The sequence below is a fragment of the Sceloporus undulatus genome, chromosome 4, assembly GCF_019175285.1.
Source record: "Sceloporus undulatus isolate JIND9_A2432 ecotype Alabama chromosome 4, SceUnd_v1.1, whole genome shotgun sequence".
Lineage (NCBI taxonomy): Eukaryota > Metazoa > Chordata > Lepidosauria > Squamata > Phrynosomatidae > Sceloporus > Sceloporus undulatus.
In genome coordinates this window covers 231,908,810-231,931,682 of record NC_056525.1, presented here as the reverse complement: position 1 = coordinate 231,931,682, position 22,873 = coordinate 231,908,810, and the positions used below count along the sequence as shown (strand labels likewise).

At 42.0% G+C, this 22,873-nt stretch overlaps 1 protein-coding gene across 2 annotated transcripts in view; it reads left to right on the top strand.

The window, feature by feature from the left end:
* The window catches only part of SAMD12 (sterile alpha motif domain containing 12), a 281,156-nt gene that overhangs the window by 242,996 nt on the left and 15,287 nt on the right, over positions 1–22,873 (top strand). The window contains exon 5 of one of the 2 annotated variants that reach the window (XR_006103723.1): positions 13,902–13,989. The exons of the other annotated variant lie outside the window; for it this stretch is intronic. The gene's annotated coding sequence lies outside the window, so the exon portion shown is untranslated. The remainder of the gene's footprint in view (positions 1–13,901; positions 13,990–22,873) is intronic. 2 annotated transcript variants of the gene reach the window in all.

Here is a 22,873-nt window from a genome sequence, read left to right as displayed (position 1 = left end):
ACATAATAAAATTTTAAAAACAATGTTAAAATATCACATTAGAACAGTATAAAATTATTTTAAAGGCAAAAAAAGGGAAAAAAAGCACATACCTCAGTAAAAAGCCTTCCTGTGAGCATTTACACATTACACACTAATTGCCTGCTTAAACAAAAAAGTCTTTGCTTGCTGGCAAAAGGAGAGCAGAGTGTGTGCCAGCCTAGCCTCCTACGTGGAAGGGAATTCCAGAGGAAGGGAGCAGCTACAGGGAAGGCTCTCTCTCATGTCTTCACCAAGGCCTGTGATAGTGGTAGATTTGAGAGAAAGCTCTCCCCTGTCGATTTTAAGACTCTAGCAAGTTCTGTGAGATAAGGAGATTTATCACATTACAAACAAAAGCTGAGATGGAGCAGAAGAGAAGTGGCTTTCTGCTTACCTTTCCACATGTACTTGAACCACTTTCATTCTCTTCCTGAGGGAGTTGATCATAAAAGCATGTTTTCTGTTGTGCTAGAAAAATCCATTTGGCAAAAGGCACACTTTTACAACCATCTCCCTCTGGAAGGAGAATGGAAGTGCTTTGAAGGCATGCGGAGAGGTAAGCAGAAAGTCGCTTCTCTGCCTTTCATCTCAGTTTAATTTTGTAATGTGATGAGGTTCACGGTCTTTCAGAAATTGTAGTCCAGTATACTGTATCTGGAGAACACTAGGTTGGAGAAGGCTGCTCTAAATGCTACATCACATGGGTTTATACAACTTATATAAGAGTATGAATTAAATAATCCAGTCATACAGAGGCAGAGTAGTACACAATTAGCCATCCAACCCAAAGAAACTAAACCAGTTAAGTAAATCATACAGAGCTGCAACAAACAACCTCCTCTATATGTGAGACTTCAGCTCCCAGGAACTTATGGTTCAAGGTTGGGCAACCTGGGGCCTTCCAAATGTTTTTCGATTTCAAATCTCATCAGCCTGTCAGCATGCTAATGGGTGTTGAAATCAGCAACGTTTGGAGGGCTCCAAGTTGCCTGCCCATGATATAATCATGTAATGAGCATTTTTCGTATGCCAGAGTAGCCATGCCTAAATGGCACACTGCTGTTCAGGGAACAGAGTTCAGAAACAAGAGCTCTCTATCTTTCTTATGCATTTTTGCATTTGAAATAACTTCCTGCTCAAATCTTACAGAGTTCGCCACTGGGATGTCATTTGGGAAACTGCCAAGGTGGGAATTCTCTGTGTTTACAGACTCTGGTTGAAGGCCATCCCTTTCAGTACATCCAGAGAGAAATGAAGTCAAAGTTTATGCCAATCATGCATAAAGGGAAAATGAGTCACAGGAACTCACTTGAGGCAAGCGCAGTCAGAAAGTTTTCAGTAAATATGGTACTCCGTAGGAACAAATCACACAGTTTTGACATCTCACTGTTGGAAAACTATGCTTTCTTGGTGAGCTTCTTTGGCTTTTAATCTTATCCCTTTACTACAGTAGACTTTTGGTATCTGGTATCTGGACCCCCCACCCCCCATGGGTACCACAACTGTTGATGTTCAAGTCCCATTATGCAGAATGGCATAGTAAAATGTTGTTGTTGTGTTTCTGGCTTTGGGTGATCCAAAGGTGAACCAATCACAGAATTTTCTTGGCAAGTTTCTTCAGAGGAGGTTTGCCATTGCCATCTTCTGAGGCTGAGACAATGTGATTTGCCTAAGGGCACTCACTGGGTCTACATGGCTAAGCCCCTTACATAAAATAGCAAAAACAATGTTTAATTTTTGGAATATATAGATATATTTCAAGCTGTGGATGGTTGAATCCTTGTATGCAGAATCTGTACATATGGAGGGCCAATGTATCAAAGCTGCCCAGTAGGAGTGCAAATTAACAATATACAAAAGTAAAAAAAGCAATTAAATCATCATAAAATGTTGGGATCAATTAAAACAACAATCACAAGTGAAGGTCCAGCATGTTATACAAGACCTGTTCCCTTGAACAATCAGATCTCAAAGGCCTGCCAGAATAAAGAGTTTGAAAGACTGTAAGGAGAGGGCCAATCTAGCCTCCCTGGGAAGGGAGTTACAGAACCTGGGAGCAAGGTTATCCACCAGTGAAACTGTAGATTAGGAACAGGGAATAGTGGGCTCAAATCACTAGGCAGCTATGAGAAGAGCTTGGGAAGGTATTAATAAAAAGTAATTAGTTATAGTTCTCTTCCTAGGTATGTTGTTGTTGTGGTGGTGGTGTGCCTTCAAGACCTTTCTGACTTATGGTGACCCTAAGGCGAACCTATCACAGAGTTTTCTGGGGCTGAGAGTGTGTGACTTACCCAAGGTCACCCAGTGGGTTTACATGGCTGAGCAAGGAATCAAACCCTGGTCTCCAAGGTCAAAGTCCAATATTCAAGCCATTACATCACAGTAGCTATCAGGCATGTTGTTATCATTATATATTTTTAGAAGTTAAATCTTTATATTCCCTTTCCTCAAAAGTCAGTAAAAGACTTGATTCTGGTTATATTTATTTGTTTTTAGTTCCACAACACAAGGTGAAAGCTGAACCTGCAGTTAGAACCATGTGGTGTTCCTCCTCCATCACCTAGGAAGGCCACTCTCCTGTACATAAACAGTTCCTTTTGCACCATAAATGGAGTATAGTGACCATATCGCAGCCATGGCCCCATTCTCACTGGCAGTTTTGCCCTGGAAGGAACTGGGGAGCTTCGGTTTCCCCCTCCCCAAATCCCTCCGGAAGCAAGTGATCATTACCTAATCAGGGGTATTTTGCCCCGAATGCCCTCTTGAAAAATCGGGGTTTAAAATGAAGGCACCTGCTGTCAATCAACTTTGAGTTCCGCAATCGTCATAGGTGACGTTTCCAGCACTCATTGGGGCATCGGAAGTGTGCTTCCCCCCCCTCCTTTTTTTTTAAAGGACCAGGCACCAAAATGCGCACATTCTGTCAAATTTAAAAACTTCCTGTGTGTGTGTGTGTGTGTGCGTGCTGTGGGGGTGTGGGTCAGTGCAGGTTATGATCTGCCCTTGGCCCCATATTCAACCCCAAAATGCAAGCTAATGCCATCTCTGCATCCTGTATCCCCCCTCCTTGCCACCCCAGAATGCCTCATACATATGTAATAATAATAATAATAATAATAATAATAATAATAATAATAATAATACAGTAATATTTTCCTCACCTCGGAAATGCCAGAAAAGGAAGCAATGCCATGCATGCTTTTCCTAGGCTACCCCTTTGAAACAGTAGCAAAAGCATTCTGTGTATCAATTTGTCAGTTTGCCAAATTGGAAAGAGAAACATATTGTAACATTCGCATTATAGCATTCATTCGCATGCTTCAAAGCCTCTTGCAAAGGGCTTCTTTCAGCGAGGAAGCCAGGAAATGAAAGGGAAAGTGAACAAGCAGCTAGCCACATTCTATCTAAATATAAATCTACCTATTGCAAAAAACATGCGCATAGACGGAGAAAAATAATTTTAAAAAAATGAAAATCAAAGGGAAAAGTTCCCTGCTGGAGACCAGAACTAGTTAGTACTCTAGTTAGTACTTGGATGTGAGACCACCAACAAATACCAGGTTCTGCAAGGTATTTATTTATTTCAGAGGAAAACCCCAGCTAAACTACCTTTGACTATTCCTTGCCTAAGAAAGCCATATGAAATTAATAGGATTTGCATAAGACAACGTGAATGCATATAAACACTGACAGAACATCCTTGGATATACAGTCATTAGGAATGGGGTATTATTTGGGCAACTGCATAATAAGCATATAAGAAGAGTCATCCCCTCTGTTAGACTGAACCACAGTTCCACCTCAGTTGATGTTGTAGCAACTGAGAGAGTTGCTGTAGGGTTTGTATTTTGTCCATTTTTCCTCACCCTACAGCCCTTGAACACTTCAGACAGATTGTGTGGAGCTGCAGGGGGAAAGGGAAATCAACAGAAGTTACTTCACTCATTTTGGCTAGTGGAGGGCATCCCATGTCTCCTAACTCAGGGAGTTAGTGGCAGTCTGCTAGCAAAAACAAGCTCAGTGGAAACAAACTTGACACCCCATTGTGTATTTCCATGCACAAATGCAAGCCAGAAAGTCTAATTAGTGCATTTAAAAAATAGTCTGAGATCTTAGATCAGCTACTTAGTTTCCTCTCCTGGAATCTTCCAATCCTGTTTTACTGGGCATCAGCCACTATGTAGCTGGCTGATATTTCCACCAGCAATCTCCTGTGCAACAATTCCTTCTCACACCTGGGAGCCGAAGTAGATTCAAACACACCCACACACACCCTGCCTAGCATTCCACATTATTCTCATTTTTAAATCATATCGTGGCAGCAAGAGGAACAAAAAGTGTTCCATGTCAATAGGTCCAGTAAGAAGATACATCTGTATCAAGCATGCAAAGCTATTCAAATAGATTTCATTTGCATATTTAATGCAAAGCTTGGCTGCTCCTGCATGGCCGATAGCAGCACCTGATAGATAGATTGAATGAACTGTAACATTTCAGAAGAGTGAGCATGTATTCCTTCTATTTCTTGTTCAAAATGGAGTTTCAAAAAGTAGCATGATCGGTTGCCATCACATGTACTGGCAAGTTGCTGTGATTACCATCCCAAGAGAGCCAACTGTTGAACTTGTAGAGCATGCGGTGTTCTGATGAGCACCCATTCTATGGTGTAACCCCAGCCAACACCCTGTGTCTGTTCTTTAATATTCTAGAAATGACTCTATTCCAGGTATGACTTAGTCCAAAGTAGCTTTGTTTCCCTGCCCTTCCACCCACCCCTTGTCACCCTCGATCCTTTCTCTCCCCCTCACTGTCTCTTGAACTTTATTAATTTGAGCTTTCCGGTGCTGATTATTCAAGGATGGGAAGCTGAGTGAGGTGCAACTCTGCTTGAAGGCAAGGTGTGCCTTTCTTCTTGGCTTTGGCAAAGGCACCAAGAAAAAAGACAGAGACACTTCCCAGAAAAGGAAAGGCTTCTGCATCTCCCAGGCTTACCTGGGCAAAGCAATTTCAAGGATTACAGTGGAGGAATTTACCCAGAGATAGGCATCCTGATGTCCTAGGGCCATGGGCACACCTCTCAGCCTTATTTCCAAAGCCTACTGCAAGCTTTCAGTTGAGACGTTTGTCCATCTTTCTAGTAGCAGCCTGCTGGGTGGAGAAAAAGAGAGAATCATAGAATCCTAGAGTTGAAAGAGATTACAAGGGCCATCCAGTACAACCTACTGCCATGCAAGAAGACACAAACAAAGCACTCCCAACAGATTGCCATCCAGAAACCTCCAAAAAACAAGACTCCATCACTCTCTGAGGCACTTACCATCGAACAGCTCTTACTATCAGGAAGTTCTTCCGAATCTTGTGGTGGAATTTCTTTTCCTGTAGCTTAATCCATTGCTCTGTTTCCTGGTCTACCTTCAATTATTTCAACAGGGCTATCCTGTCACCTCTTAACTTTTTCTTCCCCAGGCTAAACATACCCAGTTCCCTAAGCTACTCTTCACAGGGCATGGTTTCCAGATCTACCTCCAGAGAGATTGCTGTATTTCTTTGGTCATTTCAAACAGATCTTCTCACTCTGGTTTGGTATGTTGAAACCCCTCTTTCTCCTGGCAAGGGTCTTGACTTGGATTTGGAGTAACAGGGTCAAGGGTATGTGCCATTTGCTGCTTAGTTTCAGGCAGCAAAATGCTTTTGGAACACCCTTGTCCACAATCTATGCCTGGGCTATGTTTATATAACATTGCAAAAGGCTAAACACAAAATAGGAGACATCAAAACTATTAACCTACTCATTAGTGCAATTAATTAACTGATTAGCAGTGGATTGAGCTAAATCAGGATCTAATCTGGATAAGCCCCTGTTGTTCATACAACAGTGACTTTCACTTGTCTCTCTCTCTCAGCAAATAGAGAAGACCATTCATAGAGTTGTTCCAATCTCTTTTAATTGCTGTTGCTACAGTGTAGGCAACAGAACACTTATTGATGGATCTCGCATTGTAATTCAAACTGCAGCTGTCAGAATATACGATCAAACCCTCTTTTGTGATACATTAGCCTTGCTTTGTTTACTGTTACTCACTCAGTGTTCAATAATTGATAACGAGGATTCCAGTCATTAGTATAAATTAGCAAGGTTCTACTGTACGAGCTGTCCATGACTGTAATTTCTTTTCCCGGAAAAGAATTATTTAGTAGTGTTTTGGAAAGATTTCCTCACTCATCATCCATTAGTGTTGCCTCCAACGATTCATCTCTGCTTTCCATTTTAGAGGAATAAAAGAGGAGTGAAATTTTGGGACACATAGTTGACTTGCTAGAATGGGAAATGAGAAATTAAAATGCCAGAAATTAAAATGTAATTGAAAACATTAGACACACAGAAGCACACAGCTGTTTCCCTACTTAGTTCCTACATGCTCAACATTAACTCTGATGTGCAACTCACTTGCACTGTGTGAGTTCTGGAGGATTTTCTTACTCCACTCAGGATTGTAGTACACTGCAAGTTAGCTGAAATGGTTAGTTATTAAGGTAGCTGTAGAGTTGTACACTTCTTGTATTTCCTAAACCCACTGAAAATATGTGTGGCCCCTCCCTCCACTGAGTCCCACCTACGGACAAACAAAAGTATGACACTTCTGTTTCTCTGTCGTATGGTTTTATGAAATAACATATTGAAAATGACATATTTTTGGTCCCAGTGCATTACATTTACTGGAATTTAGATGGGATTGCCAGGTGAAATAAGGGACAGGGCTTCCTGTCTCTATTGATGATTGTGCAAAAGAAGGAATTTGAGCAGGTGTTGCCTTCCAGGCTTATGCAATCTGATAGTTGAAGTTCATTATACCCAACTTCCACAGCCTGGTGCCTTCCAAATGTGTCTGACTACAGTCCTCATTATCCTCAACTTAGCATGGCATCTGAAGGCCACCAGATTGTCAAAGGCCACATGGCATGTGGAAGAAACAAATCTATGGTTACTTCCCACACCAGTGCTACTAGCTGGAGCAGCAACTATGATATAAAAGCAGGATTGGGAAACAGCCAAGGATGGTGGAACGGCAGGGATTTGCAGCTCCTGAATCCCTCTGTCAGTGCTCCAAAGCCACTCACCCAATTTGAGGAAACATATTGCATAAACGTGCACAAACACACTCCCCCAGCTACCCAGAACCACCATTGTCCCCCACAATACTTTCTTTTCCTTCCATTTCCCCTCAATAATGGTGACAGGAAAAGACATTCAGTTGACATTGTTGCTGTTGTTGTTGTATGCCTTCGAGTCGTTTTTTACTTATGACGATCCTAAGGTGAACCTATCATGCGGGTTTTCTTGGTGTGTTTCTTCATGGGGGGGCATTGCCACCCTTTGAGGCTGAGAGAGTGTGATTTGTCCAAGGTCATCCAGTGGTTTCAAACTGGAAGGGAAAGAGAGGGGAAAGCAGCCATTCTGGTGTGCTTTGTAGATTAGGTTGCCAGAGTGAATACTGGAGAGACCCCCTGTCACTTTAATGGTTGTGTAAAATTTTAGCAGATGTTGCTTGTTACCTAGTTTTTGTGACAGGGAACACTTGCTGAAATTTCCTCTCCAGGAACAGTCTCTAGTTTTCAATCTGGCAACCTACCCAGGAGGGATCCAGTCTGAAGGAGGAGGATCGGGGGAAACTGACTCCCAGCCCTTGTTCAAGTGCCTACCTCTGGTGTGACAGCAATGTCTATGTTTTTCCTGTGTTCATTCCTTGGTTGGTGTCTTAGGGCTGCAAACTAATTTTTTTAAAAAGCTGGTTCCATTTTTTTTATTTTATTTTATTTATTTATTTATTTATTTATTTTTGCAAAGAGTGGCTCACTGAAAACTAAGAGCCAGTTTGGTTGTGATGTGAAGGCAGAGAGAAAGGGAATTGCTTTCCCACCACAACCATGACTGTCACGCATCCGGAATAATTTGCACCTAGCCTAACAGGCTTCTAACTGGCATATCTTTCAGTTATTCTATTTTGAGTGTTTCAGAGCAGTGAAAGAACAAGAAGTCCAAGGGCAATTTTGTATCATTTATTTATTTATTTATTGTGGGTTTTTTCGGGCTGTGTGGCCATGTTCTAGAAGATTTTCTTCCTGACGTTTTACCAGCATCTGTGGCTGGCATCTTCAGAGAAGATATATTTATTTATTTGCTTACTTTGTTGACTCATGGCAACTCTGTGGAAGAGACATCTCCAAGACCCCCTGTCTTCCACTGCTCTGCTTAAGTCTTGTAGATTCATGTCCGTGATCTCCCTTATTGAGTCTAGCCATCTAGCATGTGGTCTTCCTTTCTGTTTCTGCTACCCTCAACCTTTGCCAGCATTATTGTCTTTTCTAATGAGTCATGCCTTCTCATAATGTAGCCAAAATATGACAGCCTCAATTTGGCCATCTTGGCTTCCAGGGAGACTTCAGCCTTGATCTGTTCAAAGACCCATTTGTCTTTTTAGCTGTCCATGGTATCCTCAGCAGTGCACTTTTCTCAAACTTTAATGTTCAATTGTATATCTTTGCTCTTCAAGATCTTGTCTAGTTCACTTATTTATCTTTAAAGATCCAGGAAATTACAGACTGATTTAGCTTAGTATTTGCTACTGGTGAGCTGATGGAAAACATTATTAAAGATTTGGAACTCCATTTTTTAATTATTATTATATTTGTGGCAGGTGAGAGATGGACAGAGAGGAAATTACAGACCAAACAGTTTAACATCTTCTCTGTGAGTGAATGGGTAGTGAGCATTATTGAAGGTGTTTATCAAGAATTTGACTTTAGGGAACAGTGGTAGGAGTGGAGAACTTTTTTTTTTTACCCTGTGCCCCCATAGTAGGGTGCACCACTTGGTTTTCAGGTGTGACTTTGTTTTGTTTTCCCCCCCATCCCAATTAAATGCTGGTATTCTGAGGACTTGGGGGATTACTTGGGATGCAGAAAGAATGTTGGGGATCACATATGCCACATGTGCAACACTTTCCCTGATATAAAAGGGCAGGTTGTGCTGAAGAATAATTACAGTAAGACTTCACTTACTCTCATCCATTAAAAAAAAATTCTAGGCATTTTCTAGGTCCTCCAGCAAAATTCTGTGGTATGTTTCTGGCAGAAGTTGACCACAGAGTCACACTGGACAAACAAGAAATGGCAAGAGAGGTGTTCTCTCTAGGAAACACTAGGTCCTCAAGCAGAACTCTAAGGTCAGCTACGGAAGTCATTGTTTTCAGTAGGGTTCACTATTATCTGCAGTTTCACATTTCCATGGTAATTCTGGGAACATATCCCCAGTGGATATGGGGATTGTACTGTAATTAAGTTCTGTCGCACTAGTCTTTTAGAAAGTTATCAAGAAATATATGGAGGAAGAGGAACATTTAAAGATTAATGCCTGTTTGAGCAAAGCAATATGTATTGATGGGATCAGAATTTTTAGTGACTAATTAAGTTCTCCCTTCATGCTAGACAGTAATAGCACTATGATTCCAAGTTAACTATCATGGGACTTTATCACATGGGGACGGGCATCTGCATCCCATCCAGAAAGTATGAGTGAAAGTTATTGTGCAAAAGGCTTTCTCCCTACAACACGCTGACCCTGTCATGTCCCGTCAATGAAATGGAACTGCATTAACGGGATGTTCCGATAATACCAAATGATGGGAAATGAGGGGGCAATTCTCCTTCATTCGTGGAATCAGTGTGATGTAGTGAGAAAGCCTATCACATGATCACTTTCACTCACACTTTCTGGAAAGGATAATGTCCGGATAAGCACGATTTAGTGTGAAAGTACTTGTCGTGATTCCACAAGAAGCATGGGATAGGGAAGGGACAATGACATTCTGTCCCCGTGTGATAAAGTCCATGATTCTATTGCATAGAATCCTGGGATTTGCAGATTAGAGTGGAGTAATTCAGATTCTCAAGCAGAGAGATCTAGTGTTTCTCCAAGCTACAAACAAAAGGATACTAGAGAATGCAGCCTTGGAATCATAGTGCAATAATAATGTAGTGCAAAAGGGTGCCTGAAAAAGATCTTAGTGTTGCAATGGATAGCCTGATCTCTGTCCAGTGTGCAGCTGCTGTATATCTTGAAAAAAGACAAATGCCATGTTGAGGTTCACTAAAAAGGGTTTAAAATAAAATTAACAGTATCATACTCTCCTGATATATATGCAGTTGTGTGACCACACTTGGAATATTACCATAGAATCATAGAGTTGGAAGAGACCACAAGGGCCAACCAGTCCAACCCCCTGCCATGCAGGAAATCACAATCAAAGCATCTCTGACAGATGGTCATTTAGCCTCCTCCAAAGAATGAGACTCCACCACACTCTGAGGGAGTGTGTTCCACTGTCAAACAGCTATTACTGTCAAGACGTTCCTCCTGATATTGAAGTGGAATCTCTTTTCCTGTAGCTTGCATCCATTTTTCTGTGTTCTAGTCTCTGGAGCAGGAGAAAACAAGCTTTCTCCATCCTATTCTTGCAAACAAGCTTGTAAAATGTGGGCTAGACAAGGTAACTGTTACATGGATTTGTAATTGGTTGACCGGCCAAACCCAAAGGGTGCTCAACAATGGCTCCTTTTCATCCTGGAGAGAAGGGACCAGTGCGGTCCCACAGGGTTCTGTCCTGGCCCAGTGATATTCAATATCTTTACTAACGATTTGGATGACAGAATCGGGAGCATACTTATCAAATTTGCAGATGACACCAAATAAGGAGGAGTAGCAAATACCCCAGAGGACAGGATTAAAATTCAAAATGACCTGAATAGACTAGAAAGCTGGGCCAAAACTAACAAAATGAAATTCACCACAGGGAAATGTAAGGTACTGCACTTAGGGCGGAAAAATGAAATGCACAGATATAGGATGGGCGACACCTGGCTGAATGAAACTACATGTGAAAGGGATCTGGGAGTCCAAGTAGACCACAAGTTGAACATGAGTCAACAGTGTGATGCAGCAGCTAACAAGGCCAATGCGATTTTAGGCTGCATCAATAGAAGTATAGTGTCTACATCAAGGGAAGTAATAGTGCTACTCTATTCTGCTTTGGTCAGGCCCCACCTGGAATATTGTGTCCAGTTCTGGGCACCACAATTAAAAAAGGACATTGAGAAACTGGAGCATGTCCAAAGGAGGGCAACTAAAATGGTGAAGGATCTGGAAACCATGTCCTATGAGGAACGACTTAGGGAGCTGGGGATGTTTAGTCTTGAGAAGAGAAGGTTAAGAGGTGATATGATAGCCCTGTTTAAATATTTGAAGGGATGTCATATTGAGGAGGGAGCAAGCTTGTTTTCTGCTGCTCCAAAGAACACGACCCGGAGCAATGGATGCAAGCTGCAGGAAAAAAGATTCCACCTCAACATTAGGAGGAACTTCCTGACAGTAAGGGCTGTTCTACAGTGGAACACACTTCCTCGGAGTGTAGTGGAGTCTCCTTCCTTAGAGGTCTTTAAAGAGAGGCTGGATGGCCATCTGTTGGGTATGCTTTGATTGAGAGTTCCTGCATGGCAGGCGGTTGGACTGGATGGCCCTTGTGGTTTCTTCCCATTCTATGATTCTATTGCTGAGACTACTTGTGAAATAATGCCTCAGTTGTGCTGTGCATCCTTTGTGATGAATGGTAAAACTGCAGAACTGAGCCAAGACACACAACTGAATGTGGCTAAACAGGGACAAGGTTTGACGCTTTCATAGGAGAACTTAATGCATGCAGAAGACACCAACATGATCCCAGTTGTTGTGTACAGTTTTGATCCAAAACAGGTGTTTGTTGGTTTGCTTGCTTGTTATTTTGAAATATTTATATGCCTTCTGTCACATAGAGTATATTCAAGGAATACTATGAAAATAAAACTGTCAGTATCATGCTACAGTGTGACTACACCTTGAATACTGCATACAGTTTTGGTCACTGTGACATAAAAGGGATATTGTAGACCTGGGGGAAAAAGAAGGCAATCAGAATGACAAAAGTTTGGGAATGAGCAGCTCCCCTGTGAGGAAAAGTTACAACATTTGGGGTGGAAGATCTGGAGATGTAGCTTTTAGCTTTGAAAAAAAACGTGAATTAGGGTAGACAAAGTGTGAAAAGACTGGTCAGGAGAAGACTTTGGCGGGTTACAAGACCACCCGTTTGGGGCGGTCTGCACCCGCCCCTTTCCCCAGTGTATCGGGGCCTCAGTGGGTAGACCGGCAGCCACTGAGGCCCCGATTCATCGCTTTCCGAGCTGTGGGGAAGCGGCAAAAGGCCGCTTCCCCACAGCCTGGAAAGGGGTGTCCTTGGGGCTTCAAGCCCCAAGGACACCCTGCGGCGGTGGGGAGGAGGAGAAAGGGGCCGCTTGGTCCCTTTCTCCTTTGCGCCGCTGGGCGCAGCTGTGTGAAGGCTGCGCCCAGCGGCACAAACCAGGAAGGAGCTCCGAAACGGAGCTCCTTCCTGCTCCGTGCTAAGGACGCACTAAGCACCCTGGCATGGAGCGACAACGTCACGTCCGCGCCGCCCCGTATAGAACGTGTGGAACAGCCGCCGCCATTTTGTGCACGCAGAGCGTGCACTAGGGTTAGGGGGGTGCGGAAGCATCGCCCCTTCCTAACCCTAGTACGCGCTCTGCGCGTACTATATGGCCCGTCTATAATGGGCCTTAATTTTCTATTTTGCTCTCACCTGCTGAAACTGAATGCTAGGAGATTCAGGACAAATGAAAGGAAGAAAGTAGTTCTTCTCACCATTAAAGTCTGGAATTTGCTGTCATAAGATGTAACAATAGCCCCCAACTTAGACAGTTTTAAAAGGGGGATGTGCATATTAATGGCAGATAAATCATCAGTGGCTACTAGTCACTGTTACTATATGCTGCCTCTGGGCTCAAGAGGCAATATGTCTCTGAGCATGAGTTGCTGGGGAACATGTGTGAGAAGATGCTATTGCTCTCATGTCTGGCTTGGGAACTTCCAGTTGGCACCTGATTAGCCACTATGAGAACAAAATACAGTCAGTCTTCCATATTCACAGGGTTTTTTTTTATCCACAGATTCAAGCATCCACGGTTTGAAAATATTTGTAAAATATATAAATTCCAAAAAGCAAACCTTGATTTTGCCATTCCATATAAGGGATACCATACTACTGTGCCATTGTACTTAATGGGTCTTGTGCATCCATGGATTTTGGTACCCATGCAGGGTCCTGGAACCAAGCTTCAGTGGATACCAGGGGCCCACAGTCAGCCCTCCCCATTTATGGCTTTAGCTTTTGCAGATTTCACGAAGTCACGAATTTGATTAATATGTTCTCTCTAGGGCCTCCAGAGTGACTCTGTCAGAGGTTGACCATAGAGTCATGCTGGAAGAGAAAACACTTGTCTAGATATTTGTAGGTCCTCCAACACAATTCTTTAGTCACCTTCTGGCAGATGTTGGCCATAGAGTTGTACTGGAGGATCTAGAGATGTTCTTTTAGTTTAAAAAAAAAACAGTGGGTTTTTTTAATCTGCAGTTTTTCAACTTTCATTGGGGTCCTGTGCCCCTAACCCTAAGGAACGTGGAGGATCCACTGTTGAATTTAATCAGTCAGTGATGTGTTTCAGCATGGCTCTTTTTATGTACATATGTTCACTTGTATTTCCTGCTTTCTTTTGGTTTGGATTATTCTGTAAGTACATCTCAGATGCTTCTGCATTGTCATAGAGGGCTCTGGTGCAGATTCTATAATCCAATATTTCTCAGCCTTTTTACCCTGGAAGAAAATGTGAAATTATATTCAGGTCACAAGGAACCCCTGCATAAAAGTTATTATATCTGTAGCTCAAACGTTTATTTTCCTTTTACAATCTCTCAACAGAAGCCTAGAGTTGAGAAACTCTGCTTTAATCATACAGGAAGCCCTTTATGAACAGAAGACTCTACACTTGCATGCTGCTTCTGGAATGGTGGGTTCCCCTGAATTTTCTGACCTTATTTGGTCTTCTCTGGCTCTCTATATAGCCAAGATGGTCCTATTTAAGAGGTGCACCATGATGTGTTGAAGAGCTTCTTATCACAAAGCAAAACTGCACAGTTGTAGAGCTGACTTTTTGCAGCCAGTTTGCTGGCACTGAGCCTGAAGCCCACAGGCTCTCAGATCTTTCTGAGAATTAAGTTGCCAGTCTGATACTTTCATTTACTCATAGTTTTAACTCTGTGTGTATCCAGAAACATGTGTTTTAAAAGAAAATTTAACAAATATATACATATCCCCAAAACATAAACAAATTCAAGTGATGAGGGTCAGACTCCTGTTAGTCCACTACATAAATACTTGAGCTTTTTCTAGGGTTGCACAGGGGTGGTAAAGAAAATCAGGCAAAGGCTGGGTTCCTACTGGTCCCAACTAGAGTATGTATTTGATTTCTATCCCACTTTTCTCCCAATACAGGACCCAAAGTGGCTAAAACCCATTGAATCAATGGATGAATGGTCAACCAATGTAAATTGCATTCGTTAAATGAGTCTACTCTAGGTGAGAATAACAATAGGATTCAGGTCATCATTAGATCCTGATTCTGGTCACACATTTTTTATTCCACCTTTTCCTCTCCAATACTGACGATAGTTATCAATGATAATGGCTGGCATTCTCTTAGGGACATATGCACACATAGGTCTCCTTACATGTGTAGATGTCCTTTTTGGGGTTCTGCTGGGGTGAGTATTTCCTTACTCTATCCACAGTGCCTACTTCAACTTACTGAAAAGCCCCTGAGGCACAGCCATTCCATACTTCATAGTAAGCAGGTAGGATCACAATGTCTGGCTTCATCCCCATAGCCAGACATGCAATGGAGGACATGGAGGATCTCAGCATTTTTGTCATCATATTGCTTCTGGCTGTGAGGACAGACCCAGACACTTTTGGAACGCTGCCTGGTCACCACAAGCCACAGAATGGCCATGCAGGGGAGCTTCAGGGACTTTTCAGTAAGTTGGAGAGAAGGTATGTGGCTGAACAAAGCCTAGGTCCACATGTGGATATTTATGCTATATTGGGAGGATGTTTCATTGAGGCCAACGTATTATGGGCCACATGCTGTTGGTGAGAGGAGCCAATGAAGACTTGATGAATCAACTGGTGAACTAGAAATCAACACATAAGTAAATCCCACAGCATTTTCCACAGATTAATAATAGGCCCCAAGGTTAAATCTCTCAGCTCCAAGCAGCCTATTTTTCCAGTGCCTAACGTCCTTCACAGCCACTACACCAGTGGCATTTCCCCCTCCAGCTGCTATGGCCTACGATGGCACAGTTATGCCAGTGTAGTGCATCAACAGGATTTCAGCCAGTATCTTACACCAGAATCCATTTTTCTCTCGATATAGACTTGGTTTTGTGGTGTTGCTTTAAATATATATAGACCTGTCAGGCTTTGAGTTCCTTTGGTAAACACCAGTATTTGTCACTTTCACTCTCCTCCTGAAAACAAGCAAAGAATCCCCATTGACATTAATCAAAATGTGAAGTGCTGAAATAGCTTAAGATTCTAGTGTGCTGAAAATAAAAGCCTTGAAGCGTAAGCTTTGTAGACATGATCACACATTAGGGAGAAAGCCAAGGCATGGGGGAAGTGCACTCTCATCCTCTCTTTTCTGCACTCTTGTAGAAACATAAATAAATAATAAATAATAAAGTTTTTATTTATATCCCGCTCCTTCCTCTGATCAGGGCGGCTTACAACAAAGTTAAAAACATTAATACATAAAGCATTAAAATACAAGAAATACATTAAAATACAAATACATCAGCCCTCCATTCAAACAATAAAAATAACAGGCAAAAAAGCCCCATAGCCCAACCTCTTGGCCACGGAAGAGGAGGGAGGCCCACAGGATTTTATTCGGGGAATGCCTGTTGGAACAGGAAGGTTTTCAGGTCCTTCCTGAATTGGGCCAGGGTGGTAGTCGAGCGGAGCTCAGTGGGCAGCGTATTCCAAAGGGCTGGGGCAGCAGTGGAAAATGTCCTCCGTGTAGTGGAGGATAATCTCGCCCCAGGCACCTTCAGTAATTGCTGCCCAGACGTTCTGAGGGTGCGAGGCGGAATGTACGGGGAGAGGTGGTCCTTTAGGTATCCTGGGCCCAAGCCATTTAGGGCTTTATAGGTAATTACCAACACCTTATACTGAGCCCGGAAGCGAATGGGCAGCCAATGGAGATCTTTAAGTACCGGTGTTATATGGCTGGTCCTGGGAGCACCAGTGACCAGCCGGGCTGCCATGTTCTGCACCATTTGCAGCTTCCGAGTTTGGTATAAGGGTTGCCCCATGTAGAGTACATTGCAGAAGTCCAGTCTCGAGGTTACCAGAGCATGTACAACAGTTTCAAGGTCCCTCTGGGCCATAGGCAACACACAGAGCAGACCGGCTCCATCTATTGTCAGAACCCTTACATCAAGAAGTCAGGAGCTTAAGAGGAGCCAGTGGTTTGAGCGTTGGACTGTTACTCTGGAGAACAGGGTTCAAATCCCTGCTCAGCCATGGAAACCCACTTGCTGACCCTAGGCAAGTCACAGACTCTCAGCCTCAGATGATGGCAGTGGCAAAGCCCCCTCTGAAGAAACTTGCAAAAAAAAAAACTACCTATGATAGCTTCCCCTTAGGCTGACCATAAGTTAGAAACAACTTGAAGGCACCTTATAGACTGGCAGGGCAGAGTGCCTTCTTTCCTTCTAAATGCAAAGGATGAAATTCTCTCTCTCTCTCTCTCTCTCTCTCTCACACACACACACACACACACACACATCCCTTGGTGCTGAATGCAATTTTAGCTACCTCTCTATAATTACCAGTTTCAGTAGAAGGCAGATGCTTCCATCCACAGCTGATATTGAAATTGGCAGTCAATTGGGGTGCTGGAGTGATTTCAAACTGTTAGAGGAGGACATACACATTTTGCAGTCCACATGTGGTCCACTTCTAATCGTCATACATGTTGAGTCTCCCTTATCTGGAATTCCAAAATCTGAAATATTCCAAAAACCTTTACAAAAAATCATGGGTGGTTGAGATAGTGACATCTTTCTAAGATTCAGTGTGCACAAACTTATTTCATGCACAAAATTATTTAAAAACACTGTATGAAATTACCTTCAGGCTATGTGTGTAAGATGTATATGAAACATAAATAAATTTTGTGTTTAGAGTTGGGTCCCATCTCCAAGATAGATGTACATGCAAATGCAGGTATTCCAAAATCATATATATATACATACATATACATACATACATACACGAATTCCAAAGCACTTCTGGTTCAAAACATGTAACACAGTATCAACCCATACCTGATTTTTTAGACATTCCAGATCCTACTATATGTATGAATGGGCTGTCATAGACTTATTTAAAGGGGGGGCTGTTTTCATTGAGGTTTCTTTCACACTTCTGATATAGCACTTTGGTACCACTGTATCTACCATGGAATCCAGGAACTTTTTGCTTTGTATGTTATGTAGAATTCTTAGCCAGAGAGCTGTAGAAACTCAACACTGCAAATTCCAGGATTCCACAGCATGCAGCCAAGATAGTTAAAAGGGCCTCATAATACAATAATTGTATTGCTTGAAACAGATCTGTATTTCATGTGACCCCAAGTCTCTCTTATACTCCAGTCAAGCCACTAATATTCATTCATTCATTCATTCACTTTATTTATGTCCTGCCTCCAGTACTAGCAATCCATACAGTTCGTGATTTCTAACTGCAACAGCAGAGATAAAAAAATACTAAAAATTACTATTAAAATTGAATTATACTATCAATAACAGGTATCTGTAAAATTAAGTGCCAAATGCAATTCAAAATGTGTATAAAAATAGCATTTAAAAAAACAGTTTAAAAATAGCACCTTGCCTTAAACAGTCACTTCCTGAAAGGCTATAAGAGTACAAAAGTTCTTGGCTTTTGAAAGACGTTCAGCAAGGAGGTGGGTATTCTAGACTCTTGAAGAAGGGAGTTCCAGAGCCTCAGAGCAGCCACCAAGAAGGCCTTCTCTTGTGTCCACACTAGATGTGCTGGTGAGTGTAGCAGGACTGAGAAAAAAAGTTCTCCAGAGTCTCAGGGCCTAGACTCTCTTCTCTAGTCCTCAGGGTGAGAGGGAGGAATCTCAGGGCAAAAGTACTGGAGAGCATCATACAGGGGAGGCAAGCATCCTCCTCTCTTTGTTAAATCATCTCATTTGTGCGATCAGGGGGAAGATTATCACACCCCACATGCTTATCCCATTGGTAAAAAGTAATGGACACATCATTGGGCATTAATGGGAGTTTCCATTAATACCCAAAGATGCATCTATTATTGTTTACAGAAGAGAGAAGAATGGGATAAGTGTGCAGGGGTGTGATAATTCCCCCCCCCATCACACAAATGAGACGATTTAACAAAGGGAGAAGGACACTTGCTTCCTGTGTGACAATCGCCACTGTCTTGAACATTGTGTATTTTTATGTGTTCTCTGCCATTCTTTCTGCCATTTGAATGACTTTTTTTTAATTTAGAGTATTTATACCCTGTCCTCAGACATACAATCTAAATATACATGATACAAAAGGGGAAGGAAATGGCAGTGGGGAAGGGGACCAAGTTCAGCAGATACTGCCAATTCTTCTCTCCCTCCGAGACCAAGTTGATAGCAGTTGGAATGCAGGGAGGGTCCTCCATCTGCTTCTGGGTCTAGGCATGATGGAGTTGTGCCTGCTTCTTCTTCCCCCATTATAAAGTGTCTCCACTTTGAGAGCAGGCAGCTGATCAGTGATCACACATGTGTCTTGCTGAGCGTCCTGGCATGTCTGCCATTCAGTGATGTCACTAGGGTTGGTGTCACCTAATGTGGTAACTCATCATATCTCTCTCTCTCACACACACACACACACACACACACGCACACACTTTTACCTCTTCTTATACCACACCATACAAAATCCTTACTACAATGCACCCGCGCCACACGTGGGCACACTATATGCAGCTTTGAGCTTATTCTGAAGCCATAAGCTCAATTAAAGAAATGGTGCATGCACCCATGTCACACATCTTGCCCCACGCCATGAGCAGGCGCCCCATTGTTTGCAAATGGAATGCAAGCATATGCAGATTTCCCCTTATGCAGGGGGATCTGAAACAGATTCCCTGTGTAAGGGAAGGGCCCACTGTAATGTTTTTTTGTACTATTGTTATTCATAAATTGGAATTCCCATCTAACACTCAATGTAATGATAATAGTGTGTGACATAAATAACTAGCACAATTAAAATTATAGTTTTAAATAACAATATAATACACATAACCTAAATGCATTTGCTTCATGTACTTAAAGTGAAAATTTGATAAAATGTGATGGTTTTAACAATTTTTTAAAAAATATATATTTTCATTTTCTTAAATTAAAAATTAATTTTTTGAAATTTTGATTTTAATCTTTTTTAATCACTGGGGCCTCTATTTTCTCCTCCCATTGAGCCTCACCCCACTCACCTCATCTCTTCAGAATTTTAATGAGACACAGGTGAGTGCCAAAGCCTGTTTCTGCCCAAAAGCAGATAATTGTGGAGCAGTGGTGTCACTCCTTCTTAGGGTGTCACCTGGTGTGGTGTGCACCCCCTGCACCCCCTTAATAACCCCGCTGTCACAAGTCACTCCACACTGAAGTCAGAACAAGTTGCTCAACCTCAATCACATAGCTAAGCACCTCGTTCTGACTTCACAGCATGTGACTGAGAGCAGCAGCAGATGCAGCTGGTGACTCAGCAGGATGGGATCCAAATAGCCTCCCAGCATTGGAACAGAGGGCTCTGGATCTTCTGGGAAGTAAGATCTGGAGCAAACAGGGAAGTATTTAAATACATATTAGGGGGTTATACCCTAGTTGTGGTCATGAAAGGGCAGGGTATTGTCCAGTCTGTTCACACCAGAATTGGAGTTTGGTCTCCATGCTTAAAGCACAGGGAGAGGACAGTTTATTTGGTCAGTTCAGACAAGGACTACTTAGTCTATCATGACATAACCAGGGCCTCAGTCTTGTAATATCATCACTAGGTCTCAGGTTGTGGCCTGGCAATCTCAGAGCCTGTAGTGGTACTAACCTGACAACCCTAGATATGTCTCATGTTTTGGTCCTGAAATTTTAGGACCCAGGAAAGACCTGACCTGGCAACCATAATACATTAAGCAATGCAAGGAGGGTTGGGCTTACAAAGATTTGTTTGTTTGTTGGTGTTCTTTTTAATGTCAAGAGTCCCAGGACAACTTAAGAGGGCACTTTGAAAGTAAATATCTCAGTGGCATTTTACAAGTGGTGTGAAATGGACTGAGGATAAAGGAAGAGCTAGTAGAGAGCAAGCATTTAAATTCCAGTTCTTCATTCTTTGTTATGCTCTTAAAAGTTAAAATGGAGTGAAAGCCTTAACATGTGCAATAAAGAAATGCTCTCCTTTAAAATTGCACAACCCATTTTCTGTGCCAGAAAATGCTGTTTGCTGCAATGTATTTGTTGAGCAAAAAGGCCTTTAAGCGTGTAATGGCAGAGTCAGCAATTTTTCCCAAAGGCTGCAGTGGAATTAAACACCTCACACAGAAGACCCAGCCATCTCCATAAATATAAACTACCGAGGCAAAGCTGTTTCCCACTTTTCTGATGGCTTGTAATCACCCAAAGGCAAATGATCTGAGAGATAAATTTTGTTTCCCTAAATTGAATCATGTTAAATCTCAGTGAAAGGAATGTTGTTGCTCAAAGTTGCTCTTTTTAATGCCAACACCTCTATAGAAGGCTTTGTATTCACTGCCACTGCCTAGCGCTGCTCTGCCTAGAGCTTGAGAAAGTTACTTTTTTGAGATGACAGATCCCAGAATTCCCAGCCAGGATGGCTTCTGGCCCTTTGGATTCTGGGAACTGTAGTAGCTGCCTCAGAGATTTTCCACAGACCATAAATGATATCCACATACAGTTCCTCTTGTGGAAAATATACCTGAACCGAGTGTCTGATGTAATTTTGACTTCAGCAAAGTTCATGAACTGGTGGAGTACAGATTCAAATGTACAGTTTACATAAAAGTTGTGCTCTTTGATCTGTAGTTGCTTTGATGTCCAGACAGACCTCCCAGCAAGCCCAGACTTCCCCGTTCAGTGCAGTGATTTCCAAATTGGATTTGCATAAGGAGTTCACCCTCTTATTGAAGAGAATGGAAAGTTGCTTTCAGTAGGAAATTTGCATATTATTCAACACCATAGGAAATTCCTATGTATACTGCTTTACTTAGAAGGCCAAAAATTAGAAAATAAAACAATAAGATAAACATTTTCCCTAGGTTTCCTATTTGCAAAAGATGTTGTGCTTCTGACAAGTCTGTGAAAACAAAAAACATCTCCTTTTGTCTTGGTTTCTTTTACTTTGGCTGAATAGTAATTTTGCTCGCCACATTTGAGAAGGTGGTAAGTTTTCCAACTCAATGGCTACTAGCCATGACTGTTGTATGTAACCCTTGGAATCAGAGAACAGTGTGCTTCTGAATTCCAGCCACTGGGCAAGGTCAGTTGAAGAGGATTATTCACTAATTTATCAAATATATATGCCATTCTTGTAATTTTTGCCTTTTTGTACCACTCTTTTAACTTATGTAATTAATGCTTTAACTATCTTTTGTTTTTTAAACTATTATAAGTCGCCTTGGATGCCATTTGAGAGAAAGGTGGGATATAAGTGCAATAAATAAATATACATAATAAATAATGTTCTGATATGTCCAGGTGTGTGAACTGCCCTGCTCACAACTCTGTCACAGTTTCTATGTGAGAGTATTCCTAGAGGAAAAAATACCCAGAGCTTCAAGACTCTCTCTTTGAATTATGGCTAGTTGCAGTTTCAGACATGTGGCATTTAGCAATGCCTTACTTAATGCTTCCCTACAGTGTAGTTAAGTGAACAGCATGATATGCAGCCACACAGAGTTTTCAGTGCAATAACTCAGTGTCCACACTGTGGCCACCCTGTGACCTCATTTGGTGTAAATCTCCACCTGAAGGGTCAATGGTGGTGGTTATTTATTAATTTATTTCCTATCTTTTTCCCAGTCCAGGGCTCAGGGTGGCTTACAAAGACAACTTTAAAGTTCACATCATACAAATGTTACAAATATTATTGAATCAAGCGGAATAAAATAAGAGTTAAAAGCCATGAAAAGGTCAGCCATTAAAAAGAAACAATAAACAGCACAACACATTCTGAGAGGTTATTTTCCCCCCTGAGCAATTAGCTTTCAATGGCCTGCCAAAACAAAAAGGTCTTCACTAGAAAGGATAGTAAGGACAGCCTATCTTAGGATGGGAATTCCAGAGGTTGGAGCAGACACTGAGAAGGCCTTCTTCCTTGTTCCCATCAGATGTATCTGTGAAGGTGGTGAGACAACGAGAAAGGCCTTCCCAGAAGATCTCAAAACATGGGCAAGCTCATATTGGAGAACACAGCTCCCGAGGACCCAGTTACTCATTAATCTTACTATACAACCCTTGAATTGAATGGCAGTGTTGTGCAACTGAACCAAGATCCCAAACGAGCATCCAAGTGCATAAGCAAATATATGTGCATCCATATGCATGTCCATCTGTGAGCAAGATATGTTCATGTACAATGGCACTTCATCTACAGCCTTGCTTCCTCAATTTTGAACTAAATGCAGATGTTCTGCATCTGAAAAAAGGCCATCTGCTTCCATAGGGGAATTTGTGTATTCATAAGACACTAAGATTCCAGCCTGTGCTTGATGGACATTGCCTGGCATGTGTTGGA